At 41.2% G+C, this 21,170-nt stretch overlaps 1 long non-coding RNA gene across 1 annotated transcript in view; it reads right to left on the minus strand.

Moving 5' to 3' along the window:
• Positions 1–1,218: 1,218 nt before the first annotated feature.
• LOC308386086 overlaps positions 1,219–21,170 on the minus strand; it is a 37,600-nt gene continuing 17,648 nt past the window's right edge. The window contains exons 2-3 of the long non-coding RNA XR_013969715.1: positions 9,818–10,111; positions 1,219–3,150 (exon numbers count right to left, since the gene is read on the minus strand). This is a non-coding gene — a long non-coding RNA (uncharacterized lncRNA). The remainder of the gene's footprint in view (positions 3,151–9,817; positions 10,112–21,170) is intronic.

The raw sequence follows: 21,170 nt of genomic DNA on the forward strand, positions 1-21,170 counted from the left end.
TTCCCATATGGTCATATCACAAAGAATATGCATCTGCTTAAATCAAGTTCAAGTCAAATGGTTAAAAAATAATTTCACACACAAAAAAAGAGCTACCACACTGGGAAGGGTGAAGACAACTGGGTTGCCCGGCCCTGGCCACGAGGTGTCCCTTATTTATTTTTCAGGGAGTTGGCAACCCTACCTATGACTCATTGAAGCATTAAAAAGCCATAAAACTCAAGTAATGAATCATTGTTCTTTCTGTGCATAACTTAGCAAAGAGACAGTTTTTTTCCCCCTATCTTTAGGAACTTTGTTACTAGCCGCCTGTCAGAAAACACACTGCTTCTTTACTTGAATCTAATACCAAACAAATAGCAGTTTGACAAACATAAAATAGTATTTTTGACAAACACGGTAATTCCTAAAGAGATAGCAGAAAATGGGCCATGTTGCTTAGTCTGTCCTTAAAGTTGAGGAAACTAGACAAGTGGAGAACAAAGGAATAGGTAGCACAACTAAAAAACATATCTACAGCAGATTAACAGCATGTGAAAGTCTTATCCTTAAGAAACAGAAAAAAATCCAGCAAAAACCTGAGAGATGCATCTGGCCCTTCATTTGATCCATCACGGGGAGAACATGCAAACTCTGCACAGAAAGATCCCCACCTGATGGTGGGATTGAACTCAGGACCTTCTTGCTGTGAGGCTAACCACCATGCCACTGTACTGATCCATCTACTGTTTGCTAAAAACTCATCATAAATGGTCTCAGTGGTAGGGTGGCTGTCAGGATGCCATTCCTAAGGGTAAGAAATGTGGGAGAAGACTGAGGTATGCCAAATTCTAACAGGTCTTACTGAGTAACTAACTCCAATCTGAAAATGTATCTATAACCATCTGTAAAGCATGGTGGAGGGGAAGTCATGGTTTGGGGCTGTGGTGTTGGAGATCTTGTAATCGATTGGCTTATGAACACAGAAGCATATCATCAGATTTTGATCCACCATTTCACCATCCACCACCAGTTGGCAGTGGTTTCACTGTTCAGCATGATAGTGATCCCAAACACACTGGCAGTTACAAGCATAAAACACACACAGGAGCTCTATCAATCATCTGGGCCTCCCCAGATCCCAGACCTCAACATTACTGAAGCAATGTGGGATCGACTTGAGAACAAAAGGCAGAAAAATCCAAAGAAGAGCTTTGAATGTCCTTCAAGAATGAGAACAGGCTGTGCTGAAGAATAAAGGTGAAAAAACAATGTGCATGTTTGCACGTTTCAATAAGCTGCTGTACCAATTTGTCATTTTCCTAGTAGCATATTTTAAAGATTGAGGTATCTCGAGACTTTTGCACAGTACAGGACTCTTTTCTTACCAACGTCTAGGTGCTTCCCATTCAGATGTTTAAAGTCTGTCCTACTTCTCTTAAGCATGTTATTGATGACAGTAATTTTCTCTTGTTTTTTTTTTTGTAGCGTTCAAAATGATTGTCTTGTAGCGTAAGACAATCACACAGACTGAAAACACATTTAGCCAGATAATTATCGCTCCACTTAAGAGGCTGAAACTGAAAGTGAGAGTGGTTGTAATGTTTAATAATCACTTGCAGCATGAAATCTAAACATGGCTTCGACAATTGGTGCTCGGTAAACTCTATGTTCTTTAAACTGGAAAAAAATGTTCAAATAGACTTTGAGTCACAGTTTTACCATCGCTATCAAACTGGTTTAAAAGAAACCTTCAGAATTTCATAAATGTGGTGTCGTGTGGATTCAAGAGGCAAAGCTATCATGGATCATCTGTGGTGTACCGAGTCAGACACATTCTTTGCTGCTACTCTGTAAGCACAGACCAAGCATGTAGCTTGCAAAATATTTTTTTAAAAAGGAAAAGAAATAGGCATTTGTATGGTACAGTGGCAACAATCTGCAACATTTATCGCGTTTTCCTGAAGCACCGTTCATGCTTCGTACTTTTAATAGGAATGACCACCCCCGACTTAAAAGCAGCCATAGAGGAGAAGCAGCACCATTTGGTGTCATTTTTGGGGTTTACTCCATCAGAGATGATGAGCATTTGCTCTTTTTATACTATACTACTATCAGGAGATGTGTTATCTATTAGGTGCCAAGTCTTTAACACAGGAACTGTTTCTGGCCAGGTCCGTGTGTATCGTTTAGGATTTTGTAGTAAGTGCTGTCACAGTGCCCGGTGTCCATTGTGTGTAAATGACCCTCATGGTGAAGTTCAGAGAGTTCATGTACAGATTAAGTACTTTCACTCTCTGCAGCTGTAAACAGAGGGCAGTGATGCAGAACACCCAGGACGGGCATCAATGTAATGAGCGCACTCAACTCGCTTTTATGGACTCTGCCTTCATAAACGCTGAGAAATGTATTCAGACAAAGTGTGCAGCTTTTTCCTACCATTCAACAGTGTGAAGTGCCAGAAAACACTTGGAAAACACACATTTGTGATTTTAGAAATGATTGCATGGTAGATTCCTTTTCACCTCAGAATGGTTGGATTTCATTAAGAGTTCAAAACAAATCCACTTTGCATTAAGACTAAAAAGAACCTGTAGAGCTGTGAGTCTTCTCTCTTTCGTTTTTCAAAAGCAGGAAACTCTCACACCCCATTCAATTCAACTTTTTATTAAAGACATTCTTTTAACAAATATCAATCAGTATTTTTATGCAGTGCTTGATGCAGAAAACGGCTCTTCTGACTGCACATTCCTCACACATCAGGTGACGACTCAAACATCCATGTGACCCCCTTGTTAGGGTGACTAAAAGACCCCTCAATATGTGCTTCGAATTGATCAGCACTGTCCCTTTAAGCAGGCCAGCATGACAGTTGTAAAACTAGGTACTTCCCAGCCACAATGTAGAGCACTACAGGGGCCCAGTCAGGGTGTATCCGTGTCCTCTCAAACAAAAAAAAAGAAAAAAAAAAGGGGGAAGTAGATACTACTGAAAACCTTGCAGTATGTTGTGTGTGTTTGCTCCAGTAAGATGCTGTGAAACTGAATCCAGCACGGTCTGCTTCCACCTTTGCATCCTTCCTAGTCAGATCATGTGTCGGTGCAGAAGCTGCAGAAAGATCTGGCCGGCATGGGGGGTCTGCAACACCACCATCACAGCAGCAGCAGAAGCCTGCAAAACACAGGGCAGACAGGAGCGAGTCAGAGTCCCGATGTGACTGTTTGTGGACAAACCTTAGTTTCATAATGCAAGTTATCAAAAAAAAACTTTCAACTCTGTAAATGAGCTGTCCTTTCATTATGACTCGGGAGTCAGTGCTAAATTTGCTGTGAAATTCAGATGAGAGCGGGGAAAGTTTAACACTCACACATTTACCCAAAGCTCAGTTTATCTATCAAACAGTACACAAGATTAAGATCGAAGCTTTAAGGTTTCCAGTTAGCACAAGTAAATGATCTAAATAAAGTTAAGCTCTACTCTTCTTTTTGGGAACTATTAAAGCTGCATTGAGCTCAAAGGTGGAGTCACAAAACTGCCAGAATTTGAAAATAAATAGCCTCCTTTTGCAGGTGTCACCTCTTTGTTTTGAGCGGGTTCTTCACACAGGTTAAAAATACATCAGTTCTGACTTCTGGTGAACCCAAATCACCCTGATATGCTTCCTGCAATTAACCTGTCGCACCGCCACATCTTACATTTTATGTCCACAGTGCCCCCTCATGAGTTTGACCCTCCAAAGCCTGGATCTAGCTCATTACACTGTAATGCATTACATACAGGATTGCAGTGTGCTGACAGATTGCTGATGTTTCTGTCCAGACGAGCCAAAACCCACATTAATCAAATCGTACCTGCAATAAAAATGCATAGAAGCAAGTAAGCAGAGATAATCGGCCAATCAAATGACTCAATTATGTCAGCTGACATCAATTAAACAGCGCCAAACTTGAGTTTAGCTTCAATCCCAGACATAAGGAAGTTTCAGTGGCTGAATGTAATCAGTTGTTGTTAAATCTAGGCCCTTTAAAATTAAAAACAAGTTAAAAGTAATATAGATCTATGACATGCAGGACTTGGGTCTCTAGCGTGACCTGCTACACCACCGTGGATATGAATCAGTACAGACGAGAGATAAAAACTAATTTGTGTTCAAGGACATGCAAATAGGGTGGGAAATTCACGTCTTGACACTCAAATCAGTAGATCAGAGGCTGTGACTACTTCACAAACTACCTTGAGACTGTGTTGAAATGATTGTATAATGCTCTTGAATCATAATTTAACCAATACACTGAGATCTGCTTTTTATTGGCCGGTTATTATGAACATCAAGCTCAAACTAATCCAGTCTAAACAATTTCAAGCCCCTAAACACAGCATTTTCTATACGTTTTGGCCTTTACTTCACATGTAAGGGCATGGAAAATGGAGCTTTTTAAAAAATTCCTGCATTCACAGTGGGTCTTGCAATGTCAACGGTACACTACTTTATCGCCTTTTTGACGTCAGACTGTCCTCTGTGTTATTGTTTGATTTCTTCTGATTGGCCAGCGTCTTAAAATGGTTAAGGTTGCTTTGGCATCAGATACATTAGTACAGTACAGTCAACGGCGGTTATGGACCACAACCACTCGTGAATACTTGACATCCTCTCTAAAAACGCGTAGAACCCAGTGGCGCCAGTGTCCAGCAGCCTCGCCTCTGTCAGTGCGCCCCAGGGCGGCTGTGGCTACAATGTACCTTGCCATCACCAGTGTGTGAATGTGTGTGTGAATGGGTGGATGATTGTGTATAGTGTAAAGCGCTTTGGGGTCCTTAGGACCAAGTAAAATGCTATACAAATACAGACCATTTACCATAGAACTAATTAAATTTTCCTGGGAGCTCTGTGTTTGGAATTTGCAAATTGGCGAAGGTTTTAAAGAAAAATAAAATACATTTTATTTCTATTTTGCTGTGTTTACATTAATATTAATATTTGATCATCAGTAAATACATCAGTGCATGTTTGAGGTATAGTTTTAATTCCTCCCCCAAATTATTAATTTATTACAGTTCATCTGGCTACCTACAGAACTTAAGCCCCTTTTCTATTAGTACCTACTCGGATCGACTCTGCACGGTTCACCACGGTTTTAAGGATTTTCCGTTAGGTCACAGTACCTGGTATCAGGTACTTTTTAGTACCTTCACAATCTGGGGTTCCAAGCGATTCAAGCAGGTACTAAAATGTGAGATTCGGTCAATGACGTCACTTGATGAGTCATGAGAGCGTCTCGTTCATGAAAATAAAAACTGTGGTCCTCCGAGTCTGACGAAAAGCCACAGACCGAGCAGCAGGTATATCTCTACGTCCAACTTTGTTGTAGCGTTTGTGTTGCATACATCACGGGACGCTCAGCAGGATTGCCATGATGACATCCACACACATGAGGTAGTACTAGATTATAACGGAAAACCAGCCGTGGCGAGTCGATCCAAGTAGGAGTAGATGCTAATGGAAATCGTCTCTAGAGGATAGAAACAAAGTATTGTGATAGTATTGATCCAGTACCTTTACCAGCGCTGGTATCGATCTTATAAATATTTGGATCAATCCGCCCATTTTTTTTTTCTTATCATGAAAGTGTAAAATCCCTGCTTAAAAAAAAACACCTGTAGACAAAGGTTTATTGATTAGACTGTGCACTCCTTTGGAGGCTTTCATCTTTGGTATTACTAGACAAAATTACATTAGGTCCCTAAAAAAAACATCTGCTTTCAAGATTTTGTCATTATAAGATCATTTAATGCACGATTTAATCAAATGTGATAGTTTAAATGGCATTTGCATCATTTTAAATGCATTTCTTTAAAGTTCAAAACACGTTTGCGACTTTTACGAGTTCAAGGATCAAGTGAAACCGAAGCTCTTTGTGTTTGGACAAAGCTTCTAATAAAGTTTCTCCAGCTGTAACTAAATAAACTAATGAATTTGGCGAACAAGCACTCAGGCAGGCAGTTTAGTGTAGCTTCTAGGTATAAAGCTGAAGGCAACATTATAAAAGAAGCAGCACAGTGTTGCTGGGACTGCCACAGTCTTCCTCCACTTCCTGTCACTGCCCCTGATGGGGCATTTACTCAGGAATCTAAATCTGCCAATCACATGATGAAGGCGTTGAGTCACCTTAAGCTTGAGTAGGTTGCTTAAAAGAAAAACAAACCTCCAACAACAACAGTCTGGGACATCACCTTTTTTCTTTCGAATGGAAAAACTAACAATAAACGGTTTTGCTTGTCCATAGAGGGTGTTTCATGAAAACAACTGGTGTAAATATGTCTCACACATCAGAAAACCTTAAAATAATAAAACCGACACCACCACATGATTGGTTGGTGTTAGACGTCAACGCGGCACAACACTGGTGTAATCATCAAAGGTCTGGCTCTAACCTGCCTAACCACTTTCATCACTACAGCCCACAGACACCTGCCAAATTAGTTTTTTTTTAATAAGCAGAAAGGAAATCAAAAAAGATGCAACCAAACTCTAGGTTGCATTTTCCCCTTATCTTTTTAGTTTTATCTGAAATGATAAGTGAGTGAATGTGTGGTGACATCAGATTAAACTTATAGCTATGCCTTAAAAGCACTTAAATAACAGAGGATCTTGTCACTCTGACATATTTGGTGCTTCCATCATTGCCCTGTTATAGAAGCGTTACACGGTTCACACAGTGGTTGGCTCCCCAGGCAGCTGAGCGGTTGCTAAAGCAGGAAAGCCACGTGTCTGTGAAAATGTATTTCCAGCGGGTGACTGAGTGTTAAAAGGAATGTGGGCGAGGTTGTAACCAACACGACCCGGCTGGCACCGTGCCCCACTGCCTATTCACGTGATCTCACCCCTATTTGCAGTTTGGTATCTGAGTGCAGCTGAGTGATCCCACCAGCAGAGTGTCATATGTACCTTTATAGTAAGCGTTATGGAGAGGCTGGCGCTGCGTGCTCATATCTGGCTCTGATGGTGTACGGCACTTTCATTTATGCTCTGACGCTATTTATACTTTATAAGCAGCGAACTAACCGCAGGTATAACACTGAGGCATGCAGCCCGAATGACATTTCCCACAGTGACTTTGTTGCACTGCGGGAAATCCCATTCATCTGATGTTGAATAAACCAGGTCAGTCATTTGATAACAGTGGCGCTGGAAGGGAGTCACGTCTACAATAGGTCACAGAGAGAACTAGTTGGCTGAGGTCCACCAAAAGTCAAATTCTGCGCTATGAATTCTCAGCAGGGGCAGCACGGTGGCGCAGTGGTTATCACTGCTGCCTCACAGCAACAAGGTCCTGAGTTTGACTCCACCATATGTGTGGAGTTTGCATGTTCTCCCTGTGTTTATGTGGGTTCCCTCCGGGAACTCCAGCTTCCTCCTACAGTACAAAGACATTTACCTCAGTCTTATACGTGGGGTTAGTTTGCTGCTTATAAAGTATAAATTGTCTAAGAGCATAAATGAAAGTGCCGTACAATTTGCAATTCTAAATTGTGTTGTCTGTCTCTCTGTGTTAGCCCGATGGATGGATGGACTAGTCAGCGCTACAAGCTGCACATTAGCTGTCAAATCTAACCGATCTTTTAAAAACATTCATTCATTCACAAGCTTCCAGCCTCACCGTGCAATGGAATTCCAATATGTTCTTCCAATATGCGCACTGCTTCTCTACCTTAAATAAATAAACTAATTAGCAGAAAGTTATTAGAAGGTTTTACTTGTATGTGTTATTTTCATCTTTCATGTATAAATGAAGGTCGTTTAGAAGACAGATTAATTCTCTATAATCAAATTTTAAGCCATTAAGGAGGCTTACGTTTGGTTGCGTGATGCCATAAGCTAGATAACTTACTCTTCAGACCCTCGCATTTTCAAAAATGTGAGATTAGGACTCGCTACAATTGATTTCTTTGTCGCCATGTCAGAGATAATTTCTTTACCTTGTGACTCTGCTTTTAAAGGATTTACAAAAGCTAGAATAGATCTCAGTCTAATAATTAAGAATCATTGCGTGCAGAGTCTTGTCACTCAGCAGACATCTGTCAGCGCAGCAACATTATATGTTCCTCTGCTGATTGTCTCTTTTGGGCGAGGACACCTCAAAGAGACATTATGCAACTCTCCCATAGTTTTCTGTTAAGGACTGTTTTAATAATGGTTTGGATTTATATAGCACTTTTCAAGGCACCTTACAATGCCACTATTCGTTCACTCTCGCATTCACACACTAGTGGAGGCAGCTACGGTTGTAGCCACAGCTGCCCTGGGGCAGACTGACAGAAGCGAGGCTGCCATATCGCGCCATCGGCCCCTCTGGCCAACACCAGTAGGCGGTAGGGTAAAGTGTCTTGCCCAAGGACACAACGACCAGGACAGAGAGCCCGGGGTCAAACCGGCGACCTTCCGGTTACAGATACGCTTCCCAACCCCCTGAGCCACGGTTTCATCCACCCTAACCATCAAAACATTATCAGAAACGGTCTTAGTGGAAGGGTGGCTGTCAAGAACCTATTCTTAAGAACAGGGAGCTCAAAATCAGTGGCAACAGGTCTTATGGACTGATGAATCCAACTTTGAAAAATTGAAATTGTCGCCAGTATGGTTGGAGGTCATGAGAGGTACGACAGTGAGTGTCTACAGCTATCTGTATGCATGGTTTGGAGCTGCATTTAAGGCAGTGGTGTCGGAGAACTTGTCAGAATTAGTGGAATTAGAGAAAACTACCATCACATTTTGAGATCCCATGCAACAACACTGATCACAAACACAGTGCCAATTCGGTAAAAGCATACATGGGTAGAAGAAGTGTGTTGGAGCACTGTGGGATCACCGTGACAGAGAACAGAGCAAAAAGAGCTTTGAATGTCCTTCAAGAAGCCGGGAGAAATATTTCTAAACACTATTTAAAGAAGTTACAAGAAAGTTCTCCTAAGAGAACAAAGGTGGTCTTACAAAATATCGACTTTTGAGTTCATCAGAACTGTACAAACTCTGCCTGATATCCTGTATTTGCAGATGCTTCAATAAATTGCGGCTCCAATTTCCCATTTTCCAAACAACATATCAAGAAATAAGAGGTGTCTCAAAACATTTGCACAGTACTGCATACCTACATAAAACAAAATACATAAAAAAAATCATGTAAATTGCTTCTTCTTTGCTACCTTTAAAGATAGTAAACAACAAAACTGTATCACAGCCAACATCTGGTGACAAACAGCTTTAATTCTGAGGTGATTCTGGTCCAGTCAGAGTCTGAAGTTGTGTTTTAATCCCTAATCTTTCCATAATTACGGATTATGAATTTGCCTCTGTTTTGACTCATGTCTTCAGTTGTCTCAATAGGAACAGCTACTCATGTTTATCCACCTACACAGCTGCTTGGATCTCGCCCATCTCACTGGAGGATATTCAGATTCTAACACACTTCACAAATTGGTTGTCAGTAATTTGGATTTATGTTGATTTATGTTGATTTTCTTATGTTGCGTACATACTTGGCTACACAGATAATTAAAACGAAAAATCACAGACAAATCGAAGGCAACTGAATTTTCTTCCCTCGCATTCACCTAAGTTCATCTGCTTCACACTACCCGAACGAAACGTCTGCCCCTTAAAACTCATCCCACTCCAGCTGCTTAATGTCTCTGTTGTAACTTGAACCGACAGGAATGTAAAAGAGTGCCGATGCCAGCGCGATCTGCGACCTATCCATCACCGACAACAAGCTCATTACCCAAAAACCTCTTGAGCGGAGCTGCGAAACAGGAGGGCACCGGGGGAGGTGAAAGGTCTGACCTGGACTTTCCTGGGTTTGCAGGACCACCCCGAGCACAGCGAGATCTCAAAGCCAGACGAGAGCACCCGTCTCCTGATTCGACGTGACGTATATAATATTTACGTTTCAGATGCATAAGCCTCCCCGGGTGCAGCAGGGGATCCTCGTCACTTAGCACCGTGTGATGCTGAGTTCAGGGCCAGGCAGTCCTCGAGAGCTCCAGCCTCATTAGCGATCTGTGTTTCCGAGATTCACCAACTGACGCTGACCGACAGCTGCTCCAGAGGAAAGCCAGCGGGCTGAGAGAGCGCTTCCTAAAAAGAAAAAAGAAAAAAAAAATCACCCTTTCACAAAGCAGAGGCTTCATCTCACACTGTGACGCTCTAATTTCAGTGGAAGTGTGCTACACTATCCTTTCTCTGCCAAACCAGAAATAAATTGGCTCAGACTTTTCAGCTGCTCTTTGTAATGAGTCAGCGTTGCTAATGTTTCCCTTCTCACAGAAAAAAAGAAAAGAAAAGGGGGACCACACATATGAAAAACTGTGGGCATTTCACTTAGCTCTTCCTGCCTCTCTTTGACTCTTATGAATGGGTACAAATGAGACCACAGGGAGGAATGAATGCGCCTTTTTCATATCTTTGAAATCAGCTCAATCAGATAGATACTAACAGCTGATGGAGGCAGTGTGTGTCATATCGAGCTGCTATGAAGTTCAAGGTGTAAGAAGAGAACCCCCAACACCCGCCTTCAGCATCTTTTTTTCTTTACACGAGGAGCCAGTGAAGTCACCACAGCTGCTGCCTCTCTGCCACAGAGGCCGAGTGAAAGGTCGTCCCTCCAGCTGAAGGTTGTAAATTCAAGACGTAAAACGGGAAAGACGCGCCACTAAACAGGTGCAGGAGCAGAATGAATGGTCACCCGGGTTTTTTCCCCCCCCCCCCAATCTCAGAACGAGCAAGGACAAAGAGGGGGTGAAGCGGGCGTGTTCAGACTCAAGCAGCGATAGTCCTTCATGAAACCTTGGATTGTCTCATTTTGGAGCAGTACTTTAAAAAAGAAAAAAAAAATCATCATAATAAAACAAAACCAAACATCCCTATCTGGCACATACAGGAAACATGAGGTGTTCGGTGAAACCTTAGCTGAGTGATTTAAACCAAAAGGAAAAACCGTGGTGAGATATGACACCAGAGCTACATCTAATGAAAGTGATCACTAGTGTATATGGTAGTGATCGCGGTTGTATATTCCAGTGTGGACTGGAGCACATGAATAATGCATGAATGCGTATTTTGTTGTCGGGTGGGATTTTCTATCATTAATCTGCCTGCTGATCCACATTTATTTCCACGTTACTCGACAGCTCAGCGTCGTTACTCAAAGTCGGCCGGCGCAGTCTGAGATATTAGTTTGAGCTGTCCTTTGAAAATAACTTTGCACTGATAGAGATTTGTGTGGATAAACTGTAGCGTCTCTCCTTAAGGTGACATCTCAAACCACATCTATCTTGTGTGAATATTAAGCACAAGGGTCTGCTGCGATCAGCCTGGATTCACTTTGATTAAAGTTAATTTTTTCTTCTTTTGCAGTTCATACGTTATTCAAAAGCCCCCAATTAGACGTTTGTGTCTCATGTACGATCACAAGTTTACAGCGTGTGTTTACTGCGATGCCCACCAACAGATCTGTCGTAACACCTCTACCTTAACTGCCTTCCATCTCCTCCCTTGACTGATTACCAGGTTGCGTTCAGGTGGAGTATTAGCTGAAGCAACACTAAAACATGGCGTGCAACTGCGGTTGTGACGTCACCGTTGGCGCGAAAACTAGCTGCTGCCCAGCTTCTCCCCACAGATGACACAGTCCGGTTGAGGTTGCTTGCACAATAATCTCTACTCACTATTTTCCGCTTTTCTTTAGGTGATGGGCCATCATTCATGTGCCAAGCTGCAACTGCGAATACAGAAAAAAAAATGCATTCTCATCCAGGAGTGTCACACAGTGCCGATGTGACGTGTCTCATCGTTACGAAAAAGCCGTCTAATGGCAGTGTTGACAGCTGAGACAGAACTACTGTTTTTTAGAGAATGGCAGAGTTTGTGAGGTGGGTGGAGAAGCCAGGAGACGTTTCACTTCTCCTTTTATCCACATGCCCATCTGTTCCTTCATGTGACTATTTTCTAAAACTCTTGCCATCTTTCAGTAATAATGTATGTTGTCACAAAGCCCACAACACACTGGCGTAGGGGTTAATAAGCCGTGCGCACTCCATACAAATTCAGGCGTCTGAATTTTCCTTTAAAAGTTCAGGACTAGAACTCATAAACAGAAGGTTTATTCTTTATCACCTGATTCGGGTCTCCATCTCTTCTCTAATTGCCAAAATTACTTTAAGTCTGCATTTCTTTTGAAAGGATTAATGCTCGAGTCAAGGTGCCCCTTCTCCAGACCAGCAGAATACCTGCAAAAGCTGCTTTAACATGCATAAACTGAGATAGCAGCAAACTAAAAATCAAATCTATTACTTCCGGTGAGTGCTTCACATGATGCTGGGATCAAATGAGGACCCTTTTATGCTTCAGGAAATGTTTTATTAACCTATTTTTATTGTGAAGGTTAACTGAACATACGCGGATAATGCAGCAAACATCCGAGAATCTTTAAAGCCAAACTACCAATTTGGGGTCACCTAGAGGACGCCAGGTCATAATCTAACTTGACAAACCACTGGCTTTGTCCACATTGTGCTTTGTTTTACTGACTTCCTCTGCTAATGAGTACATTTGCGTGAAATTGTTCTATGACACAGTAGAAATAGTTGTAAGAGGGATATAATTCATATGGTCACGCTGATACTGTTCCCGGTGACATTCGTGGAATTTCTTCCTGTTTATTCTCCTTTCATCTCCACATCCAGTCATTAAGAAACATCCTACACAAATCCAATAAAGGAACAACCAGCCCTCACATTAGCATGCTGATGCAACAGTGCTTATTTCCTGCCTTAAGAATGACACCATTATCATCCTCAGATAACCAGCAATAAAATTAAGTTTGGGTCTTTCCACTGCTTTTAGGCCCCTAATTTCCCCTAATGTCCTAACGTAAGAGAAACATGCTTAAAGAGTTCAAACTTTAGAAAACGTTTTCATGAAAACTCTCCTTCTCACCGTCAGCTCTGACATTTTCCATGATGTCAGTTCTTCTGATTGACCCAACCGTGAACCATGTGATGCTGTAGATAATGAAGCTGCACCGTGTCTGATTTTTCCCAACGTCACGAGGAATTTCATGTATTTTTGTGCCCAGAGGGCAAAAGCAGCAGCAGCAGCTTCAGGAAGACACGGGAATAAAGCGGAAGCAGTCAAGGCATGAATTTCATACCAATGTGACACATGACAAATGAACTTCACAAGAGATGAAAGATCTGATTACTCAGATTTTAATAACGAAGGATCGCTGCGGTAGCCAAAGGGGAGAAAAAAAAGCATCTAAAGAAGCCACATGTGTCCTGATGTGAAATTTATGAATTGATAAAGCAGTAAAAATGTTAAGTTTAGCTGCACAACTTCCTCTAATGTAGTTCCAGTGTTTTTTAAGGGTCATGACCTTCTGACCGCACCGTCCGATAAGTCAATCAGTGGACTGCGTGACAGACTTTAGATAAAATGTGGAACATGCAAACCAAAAGCACACAAGCAAACAAATGATTATTCATTCATTGATTTTATCGGCCACACATATGTGCAACGTATGTCTGCATACAGATTTACAATTAAAAATTTCCCGATGGCAACGGTATCAAACCACCCATCTTCTAATGAAATGAATGAAAAAGCGTTTTTTAAAAGAAGACAGTTTCGTTTTTTCTCTAAGTGTGTAAACGATCGAATAATTTTCAAAACATTTGTACATGTGAATTTCCCCAGAGTGCGAATAATAGAGTTTGCATCTATTGGGAGAAATTCACCTTTTCTTGGTTTCATTGTGTTAACCAGTAGGTTCAAACCTCCACCCAGGATTGGAGCCTCTGTTTGCCCCTCCTGACGTCTCCTCCTCACTGCCGTTTCTGCCAAATGAAAAGAAGCAGCTCGGCAGTCAGAGTGAATCTGATTCAGTGTGAGCAGCCTGCTGCCATCACTTTTGGTGCTGTGCGTTCACTAGTTTCACTGTACCTTGTGTGTCTTGTGATGCTACTTTGACTGTGTGCAGTTAACCGTGCACACATCTAATTGGTCTTGAGGCAATCGATTTACTAATTTGTCTACTAGTTTCAGGAGACTGGGGCCAGGGATATATTTTCCCACCGTTTGTGTTACCACCTGGCTCAAAAGACCCAACATAATGTGGATAGCTCAAATAAAACATGGGTTTTATTTGAAATGACTTCATAATCTCCACTCACAAATGTTTTTGGTTAGGTAAGGCAGGTGAGTTGAAGACCGTTACAGCAGTTAAAGAAAATGGCTGAGATTATAGCTATTTCTGGTTTATTCCTGTTTCGAGCATCATTTATTGGCCTTTAGTTCTCCTGTTTGCTGTAGGATGTAACAGTGGTGGTGTTGGAGAGAAATCTACTCAAACCATGCTTCTGCTTTTTTAAATTCTTGTTCATTTTAAGATGCTGCTTGACGTGCTCTGAAAATAATGTGAAATTTCAGGCATGATTTTTTCTTTCGGGTTCATTGGAGGCGTGACCACATGCAGATTACTTTTCTCATTAATATACGAATGCATGTTTGTCTTACGTTTGCAGTGATGCGTCACAAATGCATAGATAACTACCCCAGCTGTCTTTTATCTTTCAGTTACGTCACACCCTCTATACTTGAAAGGTGTGGTCATGTTATCTCCACCTAAAAATGCTTCTACGTCACTTTTGAAATGCCGACCTTTGGTTGATTGTGAAAAACAGAAAATGTATTCAGGTTCACCTCATAAACTCAGAAATCTATGTCGAACTTTCACTAAAACATTTTTTTAATGATCACACTGCAAAACGTCCAGTCTTCAAAACTCCTTAAGAGTCAAAAACAACAGATGAGGCGGATTGATGCTAAATGTATCCCATTTGATACTTCTACATCATTAATTTTTCCTATTTTGTCACCTGAAAAATCGCAAATAACCTAAAAAATTATATAGATTTTAAGCAATGAATAACAAAAACAACAGCTGGATGAAGAAAATATCCCAAATTAAAACTCAGGCAAATTAATATTTTATTTCTTTTTTTAAATTTGTTAGGTTCAATAGACACAAAAGAATTCATGACTCGGTCTTTAAACTGTTAAATTGGTGACATTTTGCTATTAAAACCATGATTTATTACGATATTAATGCTCAAAGTTGGTCAAAAAAAATTTGTTAGATTGTGGAAAATTGTGGCAAATGCACACTTTGATGCAACTGGAAAAATGTTCACGATATGGAGATAAAATGTTAACTTTTAACTGAAATTTGCTCAATTTTATATAGATTTTTTTTTAAAATTTAGATGGGTTTTGTCTTTGTTGACAGATTTGAAGTAAAAACAAGACAGGAAACGAGGGGAGGATACGCAGCAAAGGGCCACAGGTTGGACTCGAACTCGGGCCTCTGCATTTAAGCCATGGGGCGAATGTCACCCTGCTCGACCAGTTAGCTAAACTGGCACCAAAAAAAAAAAAAATCATAATTTATTCAAATCATCTCACTGTCACCAACAAACTGATCCAAACATTAAAGCAGTTATAGCAAGCATCCGCTGGCGGTCACTCAAAGACCCTCATTCTGCTGCAAGCCTGCTGCTTTAAGCAACAACCAATAACTAACCTGGCTTCACATGATGCTGGAGGCACTGCATTAATCAACAACTCAAGAGACATGTGAAACAGGAAGCTCTGTGTCCTCTGTTCAACAATAAGGACACAGAGCTGTGATTAATTGCTGCCTCTTGACCACCGCGCTGCAGGTTTAACGGACACGTTACTTCAGCTTCTTTTATCCGACTTGCAGAAGTAGGAGCGTGTCCTCTCATTCACTTCTTCGGCCTCTTTTGAACTCTCTCGAACATGCAAGGCTAAATATTTACAAGTCGGCCTTTGCTTGTTTAATGTTAAAGGCACACTCACACTGCAGAGTAAATGAATGAAAAAGCTGTAGACAAAACACCTCCAGCAGCTGATGAGTACCAGGCCACTTTACAGTTACCCACAGGCTCCCCACAGGTTCAACCTCCTTTTCAGGACATGAGAGACGGCGACCCCCGGGGAGGGGGAGTTTGCTCGGTTGGGGGGGCTCAGCGGAGAGGCGGGGCCCTGCTGACGCTGCTGTCTCTGTGAAAGGAGGCAATCTGTGCATTTAGAGTTGGGTCAGGGCCAAAGGGATTAAACCGAGGTGGGCTAGACTGCCATCCGAGGGCATTACACACAAAGACGACGAGCTATATGATGAGCTGCGAGCATGGCGTTCGTCAGGACGCAAGAATGAAGGCACGCAGCATTGAGGTTTCTGGATTTTCTTTCTTAATTGGCTCTTTCCTAAACCCCTCCCCCAAACTATCCAATCATAGATTTTCGCAATATATACAGTAAGTGGACACAGCAACTCTGCCAAGCATTTTATTAGCAGACTCACACTCAACATTTAGAGGTTCAAGGACGTCGTCTATTTCTACATTTTTGAAAACTCAAAAGAAAAAGTGTAAGAAAGTGATTAAAACTTTTTTTCTCTGCTCTGTTACCATAATCTGCTCAGCTAAGTAGCTTACTGTCCACAAAGCACACACTTTTAAGTCCTCAGGAACAGAGCTGGTATACGCTGAGTTTGGAAAAGTGGCTAAAAAAGTGGCGATGCAAACTGAACCCCCTCATTTAAAAAAGGCTGAAAAACTGTGAAATCTTTTTGAGGGTTGCTAACTCCATCCAGTGAGTCCTTTGCTGATCAGAAGTTGCTCCATTTGGTTCTAAAATTTGGAAAGTCTAGATGATTCATATTATTTGTCCTTATTTGAGTTTGTGGCAGTAGCAGCACAGCAATAAACTAAAAAAGCTATTTCCCCTGAACTCCACTGAGCTGAACAGCAGGAAATGACAGCAGTCCTTGTTCTGCTATGCAGCCTCAGAGAGCTCGGCACAGCAGCAAGTGAACCACTTCTCACCTCCTGCAGGTTCTGGTTAGAGATTTCCAAAGCAGAACAAGGACTTCTGTAGATAAGAGGGGAGAGACTCTCTGCAGTGACATACAGGACAACCGTAACAGTCACCAGGTCAGCTGAATAGTAGTGAAACATGATGCAAGAATATACCTGGGAAGCCCATCCAGGTAAAGTGAGAAGCACCACAATCATGTTGGTCAGAACCCAACAGAAACGATACTGAACGTGCTCTACGTAACCAAAGTGCAGAGAAACGTGAAGCATGCGGGTACTCCAGGGTGGGTTTTGTTTCCTGGCCATCATAAAATTTTATTCAAATGAATCAGGAAGGAAGTATAAACCAGCTTTAAGTCAGTAAATCCAGCTTTCGTTCAATGTTGTTCACATTTCATTCTGCAACAGCAAGAGAGTAAAAGATGGTCCTGGAGTTTAAGCAAGTGCCTTGAATTTTGTTTAATTGTATTCAACTTTAAGTTCCTTTAACACCAAATAATTAAAGTTTTTATAACCACAGGTGTAGTTTACAGCAGGCATATGTCTCTACCACTAATCTGATACCTGTGCATGCATTTATGTATGTAATACAAGTTCCACCTCTTAAAAAACAAAAGAATGGTGAATATGTTAAGCTGCAGGAGATCAGGCGCCCTCTCTACTCTTAGGATCCTTTTAGATATCCTCCTGAGACCCGAGCTCTTGTTTGGGTTTTTGATTAGTTGGACTTGATAAGTTTAAAAAATAAACATCATGTTTGAATAAAAAGTTGTTGTTGTTGTTTTTAATATATTTAATATGGGCACAAAGGCTAAAAGAACACAATGAAGTTTGAGGTACGGAAAAGCCCAAATATAATGTCCCCAAATGAGAATGCAGGCTCTATAAAACTCATAGCTAGGGCTGGATCAGGTGACCCTGAACAATCCCTCAGTTATGCTGCGTCTCAGGTTCCTGGGGGGACTTCCCATGATGCACTGAGCACTTCATTTCCATGCATCTCTTCTCACCCTGTACTGCTCGTCGTTAACTTTTTTTTATACTCATTCCTGTAGCGTGTATGTCTTGCTGTCCTTTTCCCCCCTCATCTCTAGAGCCTGGTAAAGTTTCTTCCTGTTAAAAGGGAATTCTTCCTTCCCACCTTCACTAAATTCCTGATCAGTGGATTGTATATTGCTACAGAGTCTTTATCTTCTAATATAAAGTGCCCTGAGGCTGCTGTGGTTTGGCAATAAACAAATAAAACTGAATCAAGCTGAATATGACAAGCTTGGACATTGTTTTGTTTTGTTTTTTGGCTAATGTGTGAAACTTTAATGTTACAAAATCGACTGATACCAACATCTGAGGACAAGATGAAGAAATTATTAGCAAAAGGTCTTTTTAAAGAGAATTTTTAAACAAAAAGGTATTTTTGTTAAAATATGTTTAAAAACATAAAAATTCCACATTTCATGAGTGTGGAAGAAGAAAAGTAGTGTTTGTTTTCAACATAATATAAGAAATAAAAGCAGGGAGAGGGATTTCCCTGGATGTTTTTTGTCTATCTTTGACTCACAGTTTTTTTTTATATAAATATGAAGACTTTGGTGTTCTTGCAACTGAAATAACAACTGAAAAGCAACACAGCTAAATAGCACTTCTGTGAAAATCTGACTGCATTTGAAGCGTTTAAGCTGCTTCCTTCTGCAATAAAGCAACAAAACTGCCTCCGTGACAGTTTTTTTTATCTCAATCATTTGGCAGCTTAAATAGTTGCTAAAATGGGTGAGAATTTGAGAGTTTTGGTGATATTTAGAATGCATGCTGCAGGAAAGAAAAACGGGGGAGGGGGGTAAGACTGAGAGGACAAAAGCATCTGAGCAGTGAAGGGACTCTACTCGCTTGTTTTTTAATCCTTTATCAGTTAACATTTGGAGATGCTGCTAATTCTCCATAAATGAAGCATCTGTTTCTCTTGCCAGTAAGTCGAAAAAGTGCCAAGATCAGTCAGAGAGTAGCAAGAGTTTAACCTCGGGGGTAAATGATCGATGGAAGTAAGCTACTAAACATCAGCTGTTGGGGTTTCACCAAATCTGTCACGAATGCTTTGGACACGGCTTATCAAAGTAAACCAACACATCAAAGAGTCTTTTTCTTTATGTGCTGCTGTTAAAACAGCTATAAAAAAAGAGAACTTCCTTTACACCTCGGGGCTTCGTGTAATGTTACAGTGCAACTGAGCAATCTCACACATAAGAACAGCAATCTAATCTGTGGTGAATCAGCAGCAACTGAAAAAAGTCCCAGCCTGCTTCTCTACGATAGTGAAAAGAACAACAGCCATCAGCAGGAAGAGGAAACAATGTCCAATGTCACCACGGGAGGATGAGGCCCGCTCAATTCTCCAAATCCGAGTGTGAAACAAAAGATTCCATTTGTGCGTTTACAACAATTAATGGGGAGTTTTAAACCGTCGCCTTGATCCGAGATGTGCACAATTTCTCGTGAATCTTAGACAAGCGCGGACAATCTGCTGTGTGAATGAAAGGCTCACGAGACGTGGCAGAGCACAGACGAGGCATTTTTCCAGCCTGGTGCTGAATTTGTCTCATTTGGCAGAACCTGATGATTAGATTCACAAGTCCATAAATGTAATCAGACAAAAAAAAAATCTGGCACACATTAAAAATACTAAATGCATTGAAAACTGTGAGAGTTGGATGGCTGATGGAGCAACTTACTACTTTCAGTGCACCTGCAACACAGCCAAATTCTATTCATTAATTAATCCTCGGGGACAGAAAGTGTCAGTCTTTACAAAGAAAACTGCAAGCATGTTTGGATTACATACATTAAAAGCTGTTTACTTGTCACCATGTAGGAAATTAATGTATGTCTTTATATGGTGTCTGTAAACACACAGTTGTGAGTTTAGTACACTCCATCATGGTCATGAATGTGATTGTTTGAATTTATTTTGTGTTTTCTGTTATCCACACATGGACAAAAGTATGCATGCAGGCTCCAATACATAAAAACACCCTGACTAATACTGTCCCTTAGCAAGTTGATCCTCAACCAGACGCTTTGACAGTCTACTATAATGCTGGCTGGATATTTGACCACTCTTCTTGGCAGAATTGGAAAAGTTCCTTTTAACTGGTTTAGTTTCCTGGCACAGACTCGGCATTTAAGAGTAGTCTTAGCTTGCTTTATTCATTCCTAAACCTGTTCTGATATATGTTTGGGAACATCCAGCTGTGTCCAAGTGTTAACGATCTAGCTGTTGATTTGAGGTGATGAAGAATTTGGAGGTGGTTTCACCAAATTTGCCCTTCGTTATTCCATCCACTTTGTGAAATTTATCAGTACCACTGGCAGCAAAGCAGCCCAAGAGCATCATGCTACCACCACCATGCCTGAAGCTGGTACAGTGCTCTACGGTTTGAAAGCTTCAACATTATTTCTCCACATATGCCTCATTGTGGCCAATTACCTCCATTTTCATCTTGTGCTATAAAACACTTCTCCAGAAAGCATTTGGCTTGTCGGTGTGAGCAGTTTCAGTCAACCACGAGGGTGTCGACTTTGGAGCAGGGGCGTCTTTCTTGGTTCTTGGTCGGCTCCTGGCTTCACTGTGTGGACAGTGATGCTGGTGTGGACTGTGTTTCAAAGCTGTGTCGGTCCCAGGAAATCAACACATCTAAATGAACTCTACCAATTCTGTCATGAAGAGTGGTCAAAAATCCAGCCAGAATTAGGCTGGAAGCTTGTTGGTGGCTACCAAAAGGGTCTGGCTGAGGTGTAACTTGCTAAGGGACGTTGAATGAAACATTTATGGGAATGCTTGTATACATCTATACTTTTGACACTGTGTGGATTAGAGAAAATATTTAATAAATTAATAAATTCAAACATGCACCCTGTTGTTTTTTAAACAATGACTCTACCCTGGAAAAGCAGTTCAAAGAAATCACAAAAAGCCCCAGTTTACCACACGATGAGTGTATAAACGTCTAAACAGCTGCATTTGCATATGACTATGTAGAAACTGCACCAGAAAAAAAATTTGGTAACAGAAATTTTCTGGTTTCTGTTTGAAGTCTCAGTTCATTTTGCGAATGGTGCTAATCAGGGCTTGGTTGAATGCAGCAAAATGGTAACTATGGAGTGTGGCAGGCTACGGTGCCATCGTAATTTAATTTTCAAATCAGGACTTTTCTTCTTGCTGAATTTACAAGTGATGATCAAAGAAA

The sequence above is a fragment of the Rhamphochromis sp. 'chilingali' genome (genome assembly GCF_963969265.1).
Source record: "Rhamphochromis sp. 'chilingali' genome assembly, chromosome: 18".
NCBI classification, from domain to species: Eukaryota; Metazoa; Chordata; class Actinopteri; order Cichliformes; family Cichlidae; genus Rhamphochromis; species Rhamphochromis sp. 'chilingali'.